At 43.0% G+C, this 15,750-nt stretch overlaps 1 protein-coding gene and 1 pseudogene across 2 annotated transcripts in view; both read left to right on the forward strand.

Moving 5' to 3' along the window:
• LOC311008589 (neuroligin-2-like) overlaps positions 1-9,420 on the forward strand; it is a 217,323-nt gene extending 207,903 nt beyond the window's left edge. Inside the window, exon 10 of the mRNA XM_084002314.1 lies at positions 7,612-9,420. The gene's annotated coding sequence lies outside the window, so the exon portion shown is untranslated. The remainder of the gene's footprint in view (positions 1-7,611) is intronic.
• Positions 4,606-6,755, forward strand: LOC311009132 (neuroligin-2 pseudogene; annotated as a pseudogene). Its single transcript, XR_014599399.1, has 3 exons — positions 4,606-4,643; positions 4,826-5,269; positions 5,500-6,755. The product of XR_014599399.1 is annotated as a neuroligin-2 pseudogene (transcript).
• Positions 9,421-15,750: the final 6,330 nt, after the last annotated feature.

Below are 15,750 nucleotides of genomic sequence, written 5' to 3' on the forward strand. Positions count from 1 at the left end.
GTTTTTCATATTTGTTCAGCTATTTAGCTTATTTCATACATTTGCAGATATTAAGCTTTCTTAATATTATTTTCAAATATTTAGCTTTTTTCATAATTTTGCACATGTTCAGCTTTTTCAAAATTCTCTTCAACTATTCAGCTTTTTGAATATTCTCTTCAGCTATTCAGATTTTCAAACTTTTTGCATATTCAGCTTTTTTTAATATTCTCTTCAACTATTCAGCTTTTTTAATATTCTCTTGAAATATTCAGCTTTTTCATACTTTTGCACATATTCAGCTTTTTGAATATTCTCTTGAAATATTCAGCTTTTTAAATATTTTCTTCAAATATTCAGCTTTTTTAATATTTTCTTCAAATATTCAGCTTTTTTTTCAGTGTTGCTTCAGCATTAAAGCATTTCCACGTATTTCCGCAGGAAATACATTTTCTAGTAATTTTTTTTTTTCTTTTTCTTATTATTCTTCTTCCGTACCTTTTTTGGTCATCTCTAACTTCTGCATACTTTCAGCTACAAAAACCATTCAACTATCAAAATGTTCAGCTTTTTCAGCTCTTTTGTGCTGATTTTCAACCTTTTTTCTACCTTTCATACTTTTTCATATATTCAGCCTTTTCCATATTTTTTTTTCAATGCATTCCTATGGAGATCAGCCTGAAAACCTCTTTAACATCCTCCTCTTTGAACTCCGACTTCTTTCACATACTTCCACCTACAGACGCCATTTAAACTTTAAACAACCTACAAGATTCTGAACTATTCAATTCATATTCAGTTTTTTGATATCTTTTACAGTTTTTCTATAATCACAGTTTATGTTTTATGTTTTTTTCAGACCTCATCAGAGTTTATAATGGGTGTGTATTGCGCCTGCTAGAGTGCGTGACATCATCGTTAGAGTGTGAGAGCAGCCCAACACACTTCAGCTTTTTTTTCTTTCCAAACTCCTCCCGGCCACAATTTTCACGTTACAGATGTGATATTTTCCAATTTTGTAGACAAACTTGTCCTGTCTCTAAAAATGTGCTCAAAAACTCTGTGAGATTTACAGAATTTGAACTAGCAACCTCTAAGCGCGGCCACGACATTTTTCTCCCCATTGACTTACAATACAAATTGAGAAACAGATTTTCAAAGAAACCTGAAATGAGCTGCATTTCTAACTCGCCCTAGCGTCCACATTTCTGAGACTAGGAAAAAATAAAAGTGATCAGTGTCTTCAGCAGAGTCTTGTAGCGCTAACGGTGCGAACATTTTGGCAATACGACTTTCGGTGTGAGCGTGAGAAGCTTTTGTTCGGACCCTCCGAAATGGAGGAATAGAGACAGGCTCTAGACAGTTACACAGGCGCGTAGATGGCTTTGATCTCTGTGGCTTTGATCTTCAGAAGTGACAGCAGGTGTGCTCTGATTGGCGGACAGGGACAGGAGCAGTCAGTGGGATTTGTAGTTTTTTTTGTCAAACATCGTCTGCTCAGGTAGACTTTCACCTAGAAACTCCATTTAAACTTTCAAATGTATACACAAGTCTGTCTATCTCTCTCTGTCTCACTCTCTGTCTGTCTGACTACTACTACTTCTACTACTAGCCTACTACTGATACTACGTCCACTGCTCATACTTGTACTAGTACTACTACTACTGCTACTACTAGCCTACTACTGATACTATGTCCACTACTTGTAATAGTACTACTACTAATACTACTAGTACTAGCCTACTACTGATACTACCTCCACTACTTGTAGTAGTACTAGTACTACTACTACTACTTCTTCTACTAGCCTACTACTGATACTACTTCTAATACTTCTACTACTAGCCTACTACTGATACTTCCTCCACTACTTGTAGTAGTACTACTACTACTACTACTTCTTCTACTACTGATACTACGTCCACTACTTGAACTTGTACTAGTACTACTACTGATACTATGTCCACTACTTGTAATAGTACTACTACTACTACTACTACTAGCCTACTACTGATACTACCTCCACTACTTGTAGTAGTACTAGTACTACAACTACTACTACTACTTCTACTACTAGCCTACTACTGATACTACGTCCACTACTTGTACTTGTACTAGTACTACAACTGCTTCTACTACTAGCCTACTAGTGATACTACGTCCACTGCTCGTACTTGTACTAGTACTACTACTACTGCTACTACTAGCCTACTACTGATACTATGTCCACTACTTGTAATAGTACTACTACTAATACTACTAGTACTAGCCTACTACTGATACTACCTCCACTACTTGTAGTAGTACTACTACTACTACTACTACTACTTCTTCTACTAGCCTACTACTGTTACTACTTCTAATACTTCTACTACTAGCCTACTACTGATACTTCCTCCACTACTTGTAGTAGTACTACTACTACTACTACTTCTTCTACTACTGATACTATGTCCACTACTTGAACTTGTACTAGTACTACTACTGATACTATGTCCACTACTTGTAATAGTACAACTACTACTACTACTAGCCTACTACTGATACTACCTCCACTACTTGTAGTAGTACTAGTACTACTACTACGTCTACTACTGATACTACGTCCACTACTTGAACTTTTACTCGTACTACTACTCCTTTTGCTACTAGCCTACTACTGATACCATGTCCACTACTTGTACTTGTACTAGTACTAGTACTACTTCTAGTTTACTACTGATACTACCTCCACTACTTGTAGTAGTACTAGGACTACTACTACTTCTACTTCTACTACTACTAATACTACTAATACTTGTACTAATATTACTAGTACTAGTAGTACTTCTACTTCTACTACTACTAATACTACTTTTACTAATAATACTAGTATTACTGCTACTACTACTACTACTGATACTACTCCTACTACTTCTATTAGTACCCTACTAATACTAAAAACAAAAAGAACATTCAAATATTAAAATGTTCAGCTCTTTATGGACATTTCAACATGTCTTCAACATTTTTTTGCCTTTCATATTCTTTTCAAATATTCAGGTTTTTCATATTTGTTCAGCTATTTAGCTTATTTCATACATTTGCAGATATTAAGCTTTCTTAATATTATTTTCAAATATTTAGCTTTTTTCATAATTTTGCACATGTTCAGCTTTTTCAAAATTCTCTTCAACTATTCAGCTTTTTGAATAATCTCTTCAACTATTCAGCTTTTTCAAAATTCCCTTCAACTATTCAGCTTTTTGAATATTCTCTTCAACTATACAGCTTTTTCAAAATTCCCTTCAACTATTCAGCTTTTTGAATATTCTCTTCAACTATACAGCTTTTTCAAACTTTTGCACATATTCAGCTTTTTTAATATTCTCTTCAGCTATTCAGCATTTTGTAACTTTTGCACATATTCAGCTTTTTGAATATTCTCTTCAACTATTCAGCTTTTTCAAACTTTAGCACATATTCAGCTTTTTTTAATATTCTCTTGAAATATTCAGCTTTTTTAATATTTTCTTCAAATACTCTGCTTTTTAAATATTTTCTTCAAATATTCAGCTTTTTTTTCAGTGTTGCTTCAGCATTAAAGCATTTCCACGTATTTCCGCAGGAAATGCATTTTCTAGTTGTAATGATTAGTACTACCAGTGGTAGTTGGTTGTAGCAGATAGTAGTAGTAGTAGTAGTCATAGCCTGTGTTGAGGGACAAATATAAATGTACACTTGAAAGAAAATGAATCCAATATCAACGATTTATTTATTTGAATGCCCCTGGAGAATATTTTGATCAACAACAAAAAACAACAGCACTACAGCAAGTGGCGCACAAGAGGAAAACAATATTGTATAACAGTAGAGTTAATGGTTTTTGTTTGCAGCGTCTTGCTTTTGTCTTGTAATTTGCAGACGGTTCCTGTGCACTCGCCCGGCTGCCGGCTGCACATAGAGATCAATGTTCTCCATCCAGCTCGGACGGCTTATTTATGTAAAAAATCTGGGTTTTGGTTCTTGTAGCTCGTAGTCTATGATATGAAAGAGGCATCTTTTGTGTTTGAAAACGTTTCTCTTCAGATTTATTGATCCCGAATCTGTGAATATATTTCCAACTTTACCGAACTCTTTATTTCACCTTATGGCAGGTTATTGCATAGGGTCACTGGGTCCGCACGGGCCGGACACTTTGCTCTCGCGGGCCGGATTTGGCCCGCGGGCCGCTAATTGGGGATGGCTGCATACTATTAGTTTATTATGACTATTATTATTATTATTATTAATATAAGTGGGTGACTATTCCTCAGCCTTCCTTGGTGTTTTGGTTTTGACATACGCGCACGCACTGTCAAACTCGCGCAGCTAAGGGGGGTCGGCGCGGGGGACGCCTTGCCATGGCGACGGGGGAAAACAGAACGTTGATGAACCAAACCAGCCGCGAGGATTTCCCCTTATAATAAGCGCTGCTGCCCTCCTGTTTAGGCCTATTATTAGAGCCGCTAGTTAAGTCCATTCAATGTGTGGGAAACACTGAATAGGTATCATGATGACTAATACCATTACTAACACTAGTATCATAAGTAAAAAAAAAAAAAAAAAAAGGCTCGGCCAAAAATCGCCATCGGCCCGATATACCCGATGGCCAGTCCAGCCCTGCTCATTCCCCACTTAGACGGGCATATTCTCTCTTTTGCCCTTTATGTCGCGCCGTCGTTCCTTTCAGTCTCTCTCTAAACTGTGTATCTCTCACACAAACATACAAACACAGACGCCTCTTTCATCCTTCCTGTCGTTCATTTAAGAAATGTGTGCTTTTCTCTTCCTCCTTTCACATCGCTTGACCTCTCTCACCTCTCAGTTCTATCCCTGTCTTTACTTTCCTCTTAACTTATCACAATTTTCTCTGTGTTCCCTCTCCCGCTTCTTATCCTCCAGGCAAAGACATCCTGAGGGAGACCATTAAATTCATGTACACGGACTGGGCCGACAGGGACAATGGCGACATGCGACGGAAGACCCTCTTAGCTCTGTTTACAGACCACCAGTGGGTGGCGCTGGCAGTGGCTACAGAGAAGCTGCACGCCGAGTTTCAGTCACCGGTTTACTTTTACACATTCTACCACCACTGCCAGACGGAGACGCGACCCGAATGGGCCGATGCTGCCCACGGAGATGAGATCCCGTACGTGTTTGGCGTACCCATGATTGGTGCTACAGATCTGTTCCCATGCAACTTCTCCAAGAATGATGTGATGTTGAGCGCCGTTGTCATGACTTACTGGACCAACTTCGCCAAGACTGGGTAGGCCGTACTGCTTATTTGATTTCATAATGGAATTCTTTTTGCCCTGTGTGGCGACTGAAGGATAAATAAGATCGTGTTGTGCCTCTTCATTAGTAGAGCTCAAGTGTCTTTGTTTCTGTATTTGCTGTCAGTTCATATTTTAAAATGTAGAACACAAGGTTGTATTCAGTACTTATGTCAACACAATCTTTCAACCAGACTGAAATATCTGCTCTGTCCTCCTCTAGGGACCCCAACTTGCCAGTCCCTCAGGACACCAAGTTCATTCACACCAAGCCTAACCGCTTTGAAGAGGTCATCTGGACCAAGTTCAACTCCCAGGACAAGCAGTACCTCCATATTGGCTTAAAACCTCGTGTTAGAGACAACTACAGGGCTAACAAAGTGGCCTTCTGGCTGGAATTAGTCCCCCACCTCCATAGTCTACATGAGGAGCTCTTCCCCACCACCACCCGCTTGCCACCAGGCACTGGCCAGGGCACACACAGACCCTGGCCCAAACCACCAGGCCCTCGCCCCACTCGTTACCCCTACGCCACCTTTCCCTCTGAACCAGAGCCGGAGGGTTCGGAGCGTCCACACCAGGCGCTCTTCCCTGGAGACACCCGGGACTACTCCACTGAGCTGAGTGTGACGGTCGGCGTGGGGGCGTCCCTCCTCTTCCTCAACATCCTGGCCTTTGCCGCCCTTTACTACAAGCGGGACAAGCGGCATGAGATGCGACGCCACCGGCTGTCTCCTCAACGGGGCGGACCTGCCAACGACCTGGCTCACAGCCAGGAGGAGGAGATCATGTCCCTGCAGATGAAGCACTCGGAGCACGACGTTCACCACGACATGGAGCCACTCCGGCCCCACGACATCCTACGACCCGCCTGCCCGCCGGACTACACGCTGGCGCTACGCCGCGCCCCCGATGACGTGCCGCTGATGACGCCCAACACCATCACCATGATCCCCAGTACCATCACCAGCATGCAGCCTCTTCATGCCTTCAACACGTTCCCCTCCACTGGCCACAACAACACCCTGCCGCATCCCCACTCCACCACCAGGGTATAGTAGGGACTGGCCCGATACAGCGCCACCTAAGGACCATGAAGACTGGCTCTGCCACTGATCAAGAAGGGAGGCCTCTGGATGTGGGCCTTTGTTCTGTTCTCTTCTACTCTTGTTTCTCCAAAAACAACTCCACCTCCTCCATCGTGTGCTGTCAAACTTAGCAGCTCCACCGATGGCGTGTGGAGAAGCAACTTAAACGAAACTGCAAGGCAGCAGACGATCCGTTCGGGGGTCATTTAGACCTTTCAAAGATACAGTTTTCAAAGGTCTGCTGTTTCCAGACAAAAGGCCCCTGACATTTGTCAAACGGACGAGAGCTTTTCGGCCCTTGCAGTTTTCATCATCTTCTTCTTTTCGCTCCCCGGTGTGTTCTGTGCAAATATCGTTCCCTTTTCTACACCTGTGTCTTATCCCCGCTTTGTTCCTCATTCATGTGATGCTCTCCCTCTCCCCAGCACTCCTTTGCTCCGAGGACTCACCAGCTATGAGCTGTAGGCAGGGGGCATGCAGTACATACAGTAATCATTTAGCTAGGAAAACATTGATCTGTCATTGATCTGCTTTCATTCTACCAGCATTCTTGGTGCCAAGTATGTACTACTGTGTTTGCTTTCTCATCTGGGGAGAAAAAAAAACGAAAGAATATTCTAGAGTAGTCCTATTTACTGTCAATTAACAGATGATGTGTGTTCTCATGACAAAGTGCCAAACTGGCCCTCGATTGTGTTTATTTTTTCTTTCTCTCATCTTCTGTTTCTTCTTTTTTTTTAAAGCATTTGTTTAACTGTTGTTTTTTTGTGGAAAGAACTTTTGCTGAAAATATAGATATAGAGAAATGATATTATATATAGTTATATATAAATGTGTACAACGGAGAAAGTATATAAATGGGTTTTCTCAGTGGGGATCTATGCATGAATTATTTTTCAAGATGATGACGGGGGAAAGGACACTGTATCTGTCAATGCACGTTTCCCAAATCTAATCAAATCATATCGGTCCACTCCTGAGATTTTGGTTTTTGTTTAAACTCACAGAAAAAGAACATCGCTGAAGCCCACCCGTATTGACCCAACAAATCCTCTCCGCCTCCCAACACCCATTTATAAAAATAAAATAAAAAAAGTAATTGCCACAAATCTCAGAAGACGTTGAACAACTGGGAACGTACTCTTCCATTCATTCCCTCCTACGTGGTGTTATTTCCTTTTTCTCCCACAGTTGATACAGCACGCCAACCGCAAGCAATCGTCTACAGTAGCTACTTTTTCTTCCAGTCTTTTTTTAGGGTATGTGAGGTACCAAATCTGTTGTTGTAGCTTGCCTGTACAGAATTATTTTTGTATTTCAGTAAGTAATGGTGAGAAACAAAGCAGAGACAGGCAGCCTTTGCTCTTTTACTTACACCTTCCTTCTCCTGTCTGCACCCCTATTTCCAGAACATGCATATTCTCTTTGATGTGTGCCTGCGAGAGGAAGTGTGTTCGGTGTATGTGTGTGTGTGTGTGTGTGTGTGTGTGTGTGTATGTGTGTGTGTGTGTGTGTGTGTGTGTGTTTCACATGGGTATAGGTTGGTTCTAATTAGACTGCAAAGAGATAGAGAGGCAGACAGGCAGGATCCCCCCATAGTTAAAGCTCCAGAATGAGCTCTTTCCTGCTGCGTACGCCGACATCCCCCTCCGTATCGACCTCACTTCCTCCCGTCCTTTCCCTCCCTCCGTCAGTGCACTAGCTTTGTATTTGAGGCCGACGCCCACATTGCGGTGATCAGCTCCCTGCAGTGGCCGCGAAACTTCAAAACCTTCTGACTTCACTGTGTCAGCTGCGTTCGACACAATTTCTGACCTCAGTTCAACTCTGCTGTTCTCCTCACATCCAAGGGTTCGTTCACTAAGCTAGTGACTTATTTTGTGAGCTCGTCAGTTGTAAATGAAACTCTAAGCACACCGAGGGCAACCGGTGGGCCTTTGCGGCCTGCGGCGCAGAGCTGCGAGATGGAAAGGGGGCTCGGCTCTCCTAAACAGGGTAAAAGCAACACAGTGGACAACTGCTGTTTCTGATTCTTTTCTTTGGGGTGAGAATGTGCAGGCCTGCAGCTCGGCGACGCCCATCCCCTCCGATGCTCTGCTACGGATCCCAAACATGGTTCATGGCTAATACAGGATGTTAATTGAACTGATGTGCTGTTGATGGGCCCGCAGGAACACATGGAAGCTTACGTCAAGTAAGGGACGACCGTCCGTCACCGGTGCTGACTCCGCTTGTGCTCTAGCTTTAGCCTGTTTGTTTGCTTGTTTTCTATCGTATTACTGCCTCACGGGGTGGCAGGGGAGGGCTGGAAGGGGAGAGATATACCGGGCTGCTCCTGTCAGAGATTTTGTAATAAAGGGAAATGTGCACAATGTAACACACAAAACAACTGGGCTACTGCAGGTGGATCAATGCAGTGGACAGTCGTGCAAGGAAAGGTGCACACTGTGGGAGGAGACTGGAAAAAGACTCACAGCCTTAAATGTAGAAATGAGAATCAATAGAGGAGAAGGAAGAACTGATCACAGACATTCAAAGGCATGGCCATCTTTCTACCCACAATGTTTGCCAGGAGGATACCTTGCTAATCTGTCCTACGAAGGATCTGATATGTCTGGTGAACCCTTTTCTATTCACTCCTGTGGATACGGAGGCAGTGAGGGGTCGAGAGGTCAACCTCACCACAACACAGCCACAATGACCCCACCGGAGGTGAAAACAGAAACAAGGTATCGAGTTCGGTCTGTTCTTTTTCCCTGTCTATTTTATAAGCTAACACCGGAGGGCGCCATTGTGGCAGCTTCACCCCAGTCTGCCCACACTGAGGGAGCTGGATGTGTGAAGAAAAATACCAAACTGGGCAGCAGGACAGAGACAGACACAACATCTGGAAGAGGATCAAAACTGTACATTTTTAAGTGTAAGAATCAAACAGACAAAATATTTGTAAATATTAAGTTTCTTGTTTGTTTTTCATTTTCTTTTTTTTTTTGAGTGAATGAATGAAATGCTTATTTTGTGACAACAAAAGACAACAGGTGCAGTTTGCAAAAGAAGCCCACTCGCTAGAGGTTTCAAACAATATGCTTGCCACTGATCACTTTTCATGCCATTAGAAAATGACCTTGTTTCCTTTAGTTTGTCTGATGTCGCCCATTACCATGTGGGCTTCCTGTAGCATCATTGGTCCTAACCAGGAAAGTCACTGTAGCAGAAATCCATCTTCACTACAGCCCCCACACCATAGAGGGCCTGAGATCATGTGTAGTTTCCAAAAGTTTGAAAAATATCATTTGAATCGGTTGGTTTCATTGCTCTTTCTTCCTGAGTTGTATTTTTTTTCTCCTTTTTGTTGTTCAAGCTTTAGCAAACTTTTATTTTGAAATACATCTTGTAAGCTAACTATAGTCTTCTGCGCTGTATTATTATTATTATTATTATTATTATTATTATTATTAATATTATGATTGAAACATCTGGGAGGCTGAGAGCCCTGATGAAAGCCAGCTTTGACCAGCTAACTGATGTAAGGGTGATGTAGAAAACTGGCCTGTGATTCAATGACCAGACTTGGAAAGTGAGACACTAAACTAAAGTGCAGTCAACTCAGTGTTAAGCTCACTTCACATGTAGCCGTGTTTCCATGCAGCCACTTAATGACATGTGGGACAGACATGAGGGCTTTGATACCATACGATGCCTCATCGAGTAATGAGATCACACAGGTGGTCTTTTCCCTCCAAAACACTGTGTTGCATTGTGGGTATGGAGGCTGCGGTGACCTCACGCCGAGGTCATGTAGCTGTTGCATGTTCTAAACCGTTGACAGATGAATGAAATGTTAAGTCAATCCTTCAGAGTCTGAGTGTGTTCATCAGTGGAGCCGACTGGATGTATGTCGGTTTATTCTGATTTCAACGTGCCCCAAATCCAAAATGGCTTCATGTCACCGAGGTTATTCAGAGAACCTGTGTCAGGTCAGCGGTGCATGGGCCGAACGTGGTTAACAGCCCACAGAAGACACTCACTCACATAAATCTCCAGCCTGGTCTCGATTGCATCAAAATGCACCTGTTGTCTTGTTTTTACATTCTTTGTTGAATTCAGAAACCCAAGACTTGAGATGAAGAAAAGTGTTAAATAATGGGATTTAAAAAAAGATAATTATTAAAAAAAAAAGTATAGTAAAACTATAAATAAATGAGGTGATGATATTTCTGTTTACTTTAGAAGTTATTATACACTGTATGCTGTGATTCTGATCTGGGAAACATTAAAGACATTCATAGCCAGTGTAATGTTTGTATTGTGGGATCATACACCAGGCGTACAACGACGTGCGTTCAAGGGGCTTTATTTCCGAGCTTCCTTATACAGAGTGCTACCACATACCGAGTGCTACCGCATACTGACTGATTGTATCGCTTCCTTGCTTATAGCTGTGTCCAACAGGTGGCGTAGTTGTACAAGTCATCACATGAACATCAAATTGCTCTTTTTTTTTTTTTTTTAACAATTGTCCAAACACTGTGCAAACAAATAAACATTTAGCTTACATGTTAAAGATTCAAACCCCAAGTATTGGACATCACATTCATGTGGAAATATAACAGAACATCACACACATTATCAATGTCTCAAAAGAACATCATACTCATTCTTCAAATATGGTAAACCTGTTTCAAAATACTTGACTCATTCAAATAAGTATGAACACCCAAAAACAAACAAATAATAAAGTGCAATTCAAACACTTCTTCTCAGATGAAACAGTCCATTTTTAAGTGCACAACAGGCCTTTTTTCAAGTGCACAACAGTCCATACACTAAGTATATTCCTGTAGGTAAGTGGGAGGACGCCTGTTGTGTCGTGTGGGGTACCTCGGTGGTGTTGTAGTTGTAGAGGCATCACTGTACTCGCGATCGTCGTCATCAGGAGGTATTGGGATGGTCAGTAGTTCTGGAGCTATCTTTTTGAAGAAAGATGAATTCCTGACGATGGAGTGCCCGTCTCTGGATGCTGTCACCATGGAGCCTTTGGTCTTGGTCACTGTGTATGGCTTGCTGTTGTATGGTGCGGTGAGCTTGTTTTGTTTGGGCTGACGATGAAGCACAGTGTCACCTGGAGTGAGTGTGTGTGGTTTTGCATGACGATGAGCGTCTGCATGAGATTTCATCTTGACCTTGGCCTTGTCATCTTTCACTCTCACTTCAGTATCTGAACTGTTGCTTGCAGTGTGAGTGAATGATGGAATCTTTGTGAACATCTTGCGTTGGAATAACAGTTCAGCAGGTGAGCTTTCTGTTGTGCTGTGAGGTGTGGATCTATACTCACGCAAGAAGATGTTCAGGTACTGTTTCCAGTGCATTCCTTGGGTGTTGGCCACACGAATAGCTTTGCCCAGCGTGCGCATGAATCTCTCAGCTGTAGCGTTGGCTTGGGGCCACAGTGGTGTGATCCGGCGGTGATGGAATCCTAAATAATCTGCAAACTGGGAGAACTGGTCACCATTGAATGGGGGACCATTGTCAGTTTTCAAAATACGAGGAATTCCTAGCAGGGAGAAGACTTTGTCCATGACTGGAATGACTGTGTTAGCTGAAGTTGATCTTACACTTTCAACAACTGGGTAGCGTGTGTATTCGTCAATGATGACAAGCAGGTATTCTCCAGTTGGAAGTGGTCCATAGAAGTCTGCACTCACACTATGCCAGGGTGTTTCTGGTAGATGTGACATTTTTAGTGGCTCAGCGTGTGCAACTGGTGTGTTGGCTTGACATGCGAGACAGTTGTGTACTGCTGCTTCTGCTCGGCGATCAATGTCTCGAAACCATACCTTGGTTCTGAGTAGTGCTTTAGTCTTGACAATGCCCTGATGTCCTTCATGGGCTAGCTGTATTACTTTGTCTTGCAGGGCAGGGGGAATTACTATTCTTGTGCCTCGCAGTACAACATCAGATGTGTGTGACACTGTCAGTTCACCGCTCACTCGTTTGAACTGTTTTAGTATGTCAGCATGTCGTGACTGGTCAATTTTGTGCCATGTGTTGTGTCTGATGCATTCACTGACCTCTTGCAGGATTGAGTCTTTCAGTGTCTCTGTCTTGATCTCGGTGAGTGTCATGGCTTTGGGTGTTGCATGGTTCACAATGAAGTTCACATATTCCTCAGCTACTTTTGCTGCTCGTGTGCTTTCGATTTTATCAGACAGAATTGGGTGACGAGACATATAGTCAGCGGGGTTGTCAGCACCCTTTCTGTATTCCACCTTGAAGTGGTAGGGCTGAAGCCTCAGTCCCCATCTCTCGATCCTTGCAGGTGGCTTTGATCTGGGATTGTTCCATATGATTTCTAGTGCTTTGTGATCAGTCACTAGAGTTAAAGGATGACCATAAATGTACAAGTGAAAGTGCTCACAGCTCCACACAATGGCCAGGGCTTCCTTTTCTGTCTGTGAGTATCTCCTCTCCACATCGCTCAGGGACCGACTGGCATATGCAATTATGTACTTCACCCCTTTTTCATCTTTTTGGCAGAGGATTGCACCCAGTCCAACAGGGCTAGCATCCACAATCAGTTCAGTCTCTCTGCTTGGGTAGAAGTATGCCATAGTGGCTTCGCTGGTTAGACTGTCCTTCAGAGTTTGCAGTGAAACCTGCTGCTCAGGACCCCATATCCACGGCGTGTCCTTTCTGGTGAGCCTGCGAAGTGGTTCTGAGATGGAGGAGAAGTCTTTTATGAACCTGGAACAGTAGTTGGTCATGCCTAACAGACTTTTGATGTCGCTTGGAGTCTGGGGGTCTGCAGCATGATGGACTGCAGCGACCTTCTTGGGATCAGCTGAAACGCCTTCTGCAGAGAAGATGAAACCAAAAAACTCGAGCCTGGACTTGTTAAACTCACATTTTTCACGATTGAGTGTGAGACCGCTTTCCTTGAGTCTCTTGAACAGTGCTCGGAGGTTGTCGTCATGTTCAGTCTGGGATGCGCCGTAGACTATGATGTCATCGCTGAGGTTCTTCACACCACACAGACCTTGCAGTGACTGGCATATGGCGTTCTGGAACACCTCAGCAGCAGAAGATATGCCAAAATTCAGGCGTTTGTAACGCCTCAATCCTAGGTGAGTTGTGAATGTGGTGATATATCTGCTGTCTGGATGAAGCTCTAGCTGGTGGTATCCAGCTCTCAGATCCAATTTGGAGAACACAGTTGCTCCATTCAACTCATGCACCACATCATCCATGGTGGGAGTGATGTGACGTTCTCTTTCTATGGCTGTATTAGCTTGGCGCATGTCGACACAGATTCTGACTTTGTCTGGGGCTTTAGGCTTGGGAGCCGCAACAATAGGTGAGACCCATGGTGTGGGGCCAGTGACTTCTTCGATGATGTCATCTGCTTCCAATTTACGAAGCTCATCCTCCACCTTCCGGCGGATGTGGAATGGCACTCGTCGATGTGGTTGGCATGTAGGTTTAATGTCAGGGTTTATGTGTAGTTTTACCTGACAGCCTTTTAGTTGTCCTATTCCTTGAAACAGCTCAGGATGGCTTGCGACCAGCTCATCCGCAACAGTGCGACACTGTGGTGTGGATGACACTGTGGTGACTATCTTAATCAGACCCAGTGCTTTGGATGTCTTGTAGCTCAGAATATTGAAACAGTCACCTTTAATGACAAAGAATGTGCATTGTGCCATCTTCCGTCCTTTCTCCACACTGCACTTGAACTCACCACTCACGGGCAATGGAACATTGGAGCGAAATGGGTAGATCTTGGTTGTGGTGGAGCTGAGTTGTGGACGTGGCATCAGTTTATCAAAACTTATCTCGCTGATACAGTTTGCTGATGCTCCTGAATCAATCAAAACAGACATGCTACTTCCATTCAGCATGACTTGGGTCTGTGGCAACTCTGAAATCTTGTCAGCATCAACTGCAAACACATAGCCATCATCACTACTGGAGGAGTTATGCTCTGTTCGCTCATCTGCAGTTTTAGTTACGTGATGGACCTTCTTTTGGGTCATATCTGGCTTTGTTTTGTGGTCGTTTCGAGTTGGTGTCTTTGGATGTTGAACGGCACTGACTTGCAAAATGGTTTAATTTACCACAGGCTCTACATTCCTTGTTTTTAGCTGGGCATTCACCATCATGGGGATATTTACCTCCACAGTTTCTGCATTTGTTGGAAGTGGAACGTTTTTCAGGCCATCTGCTGCTCTTCGGATGCCTTGTTTGATCCAGTGCGTTGACTGCAGCAGCAGTGCCTCTTTCTATGCCAGATGCATGCACCTCAGACAGTTCCAGTGTCCTTCCATGGTCAAGAAGCTCCTCTACTGTTAGGTCAGGTTCCCTCAGTGCCTTTCTGCGTAGCCTGGATGATGTACAGCTCTGTATGATTTGTGTTTTAATCTCTGCATCAACATCTGCAAACTCACAGTTTTTAGCCAACATCCTCAGCCTGGTGTGATAACTGTCCAGATTTTCTCCTGGTTCTTGTATAGCCTTTCTGAAGATATACACTTGGTACTGAACGTTTTTCTTTGGTGAGAAATAGCCAGATAACTTCTGCTTTGTGGCAGCATAATCGTCATCGTCTGCTGCTAACGTATCATAGATGTCATGCACACGCTCTGCTGCTATGTGCAGCAACAATGCTTTTAGCCTAGCATCTCCTGTAATGTTCATTGCCGTTGTATAATTTCCAAACCTTTGCACCCATTTGGTCCAGCGTGGTCCAACAGAGCCTGGATCCGTGTCGGTGTCGAAAGGTAGAAGAACTGTATGAGCTGCCAGAGACATGCTTGAAGCCTCTTACGTGCTGTTGTTTTTGTTAGCCGTTAGCATTAGCCTCCTTTGTTCACGTCCATCTGACTTTTCTCCGTCGTCCTTTTTTTTTTCTTTCTTTTTTTTTCACAGCTGTAGTTTCCGTTTACACCTCGTCGCCAATGTAATGTTTGTATTGTGGGATCATACACCAGGCGTACAACGACGTGCGTTCAAGGGGCTTTATTTCCGAGCTTCCTTATACAGAGTGCTACCACATACCGAGTGCTACCGCATACTGACTGATTGTATCGCTTCCTTGCTTATAGCTGTGTCCAACAGGTGGCGTAGTTGTACAAGTCATCACATGAACATCACAGCCAGGCTCCGATTTTGTCTCTTTATTGAACCAGGGATGAGAAGTGGTTATGTATGTGTATGTTAATAATGCAGAATGAAGGATATTTTAAACTCTGAGTATGCTAGACTTTCCATCATGAATACATGTTAAGTATACCACATCTAGAAAGAATGATCTTTTAAATGTAAATATGAAGAATCAGTAACTTCACAGAAACAAAAACAAAGATAAAGATGGAAATATGTGGCATAAT

The sequence above is a fragment of the Eutrigla gurnardus genome, assembly GCF_963514095.1.
Source record: "Eutrigla gurnardus genome assembly, chromosome: 23".
In the NCBI taxonomy this organism is placed as follows: domain Eukaryota; kingdom Metazoa; phylum Chordata; class Actinopteri; order Perciformes; family Triglidae; genus Eutrigla; species Eutrigla gurnardus.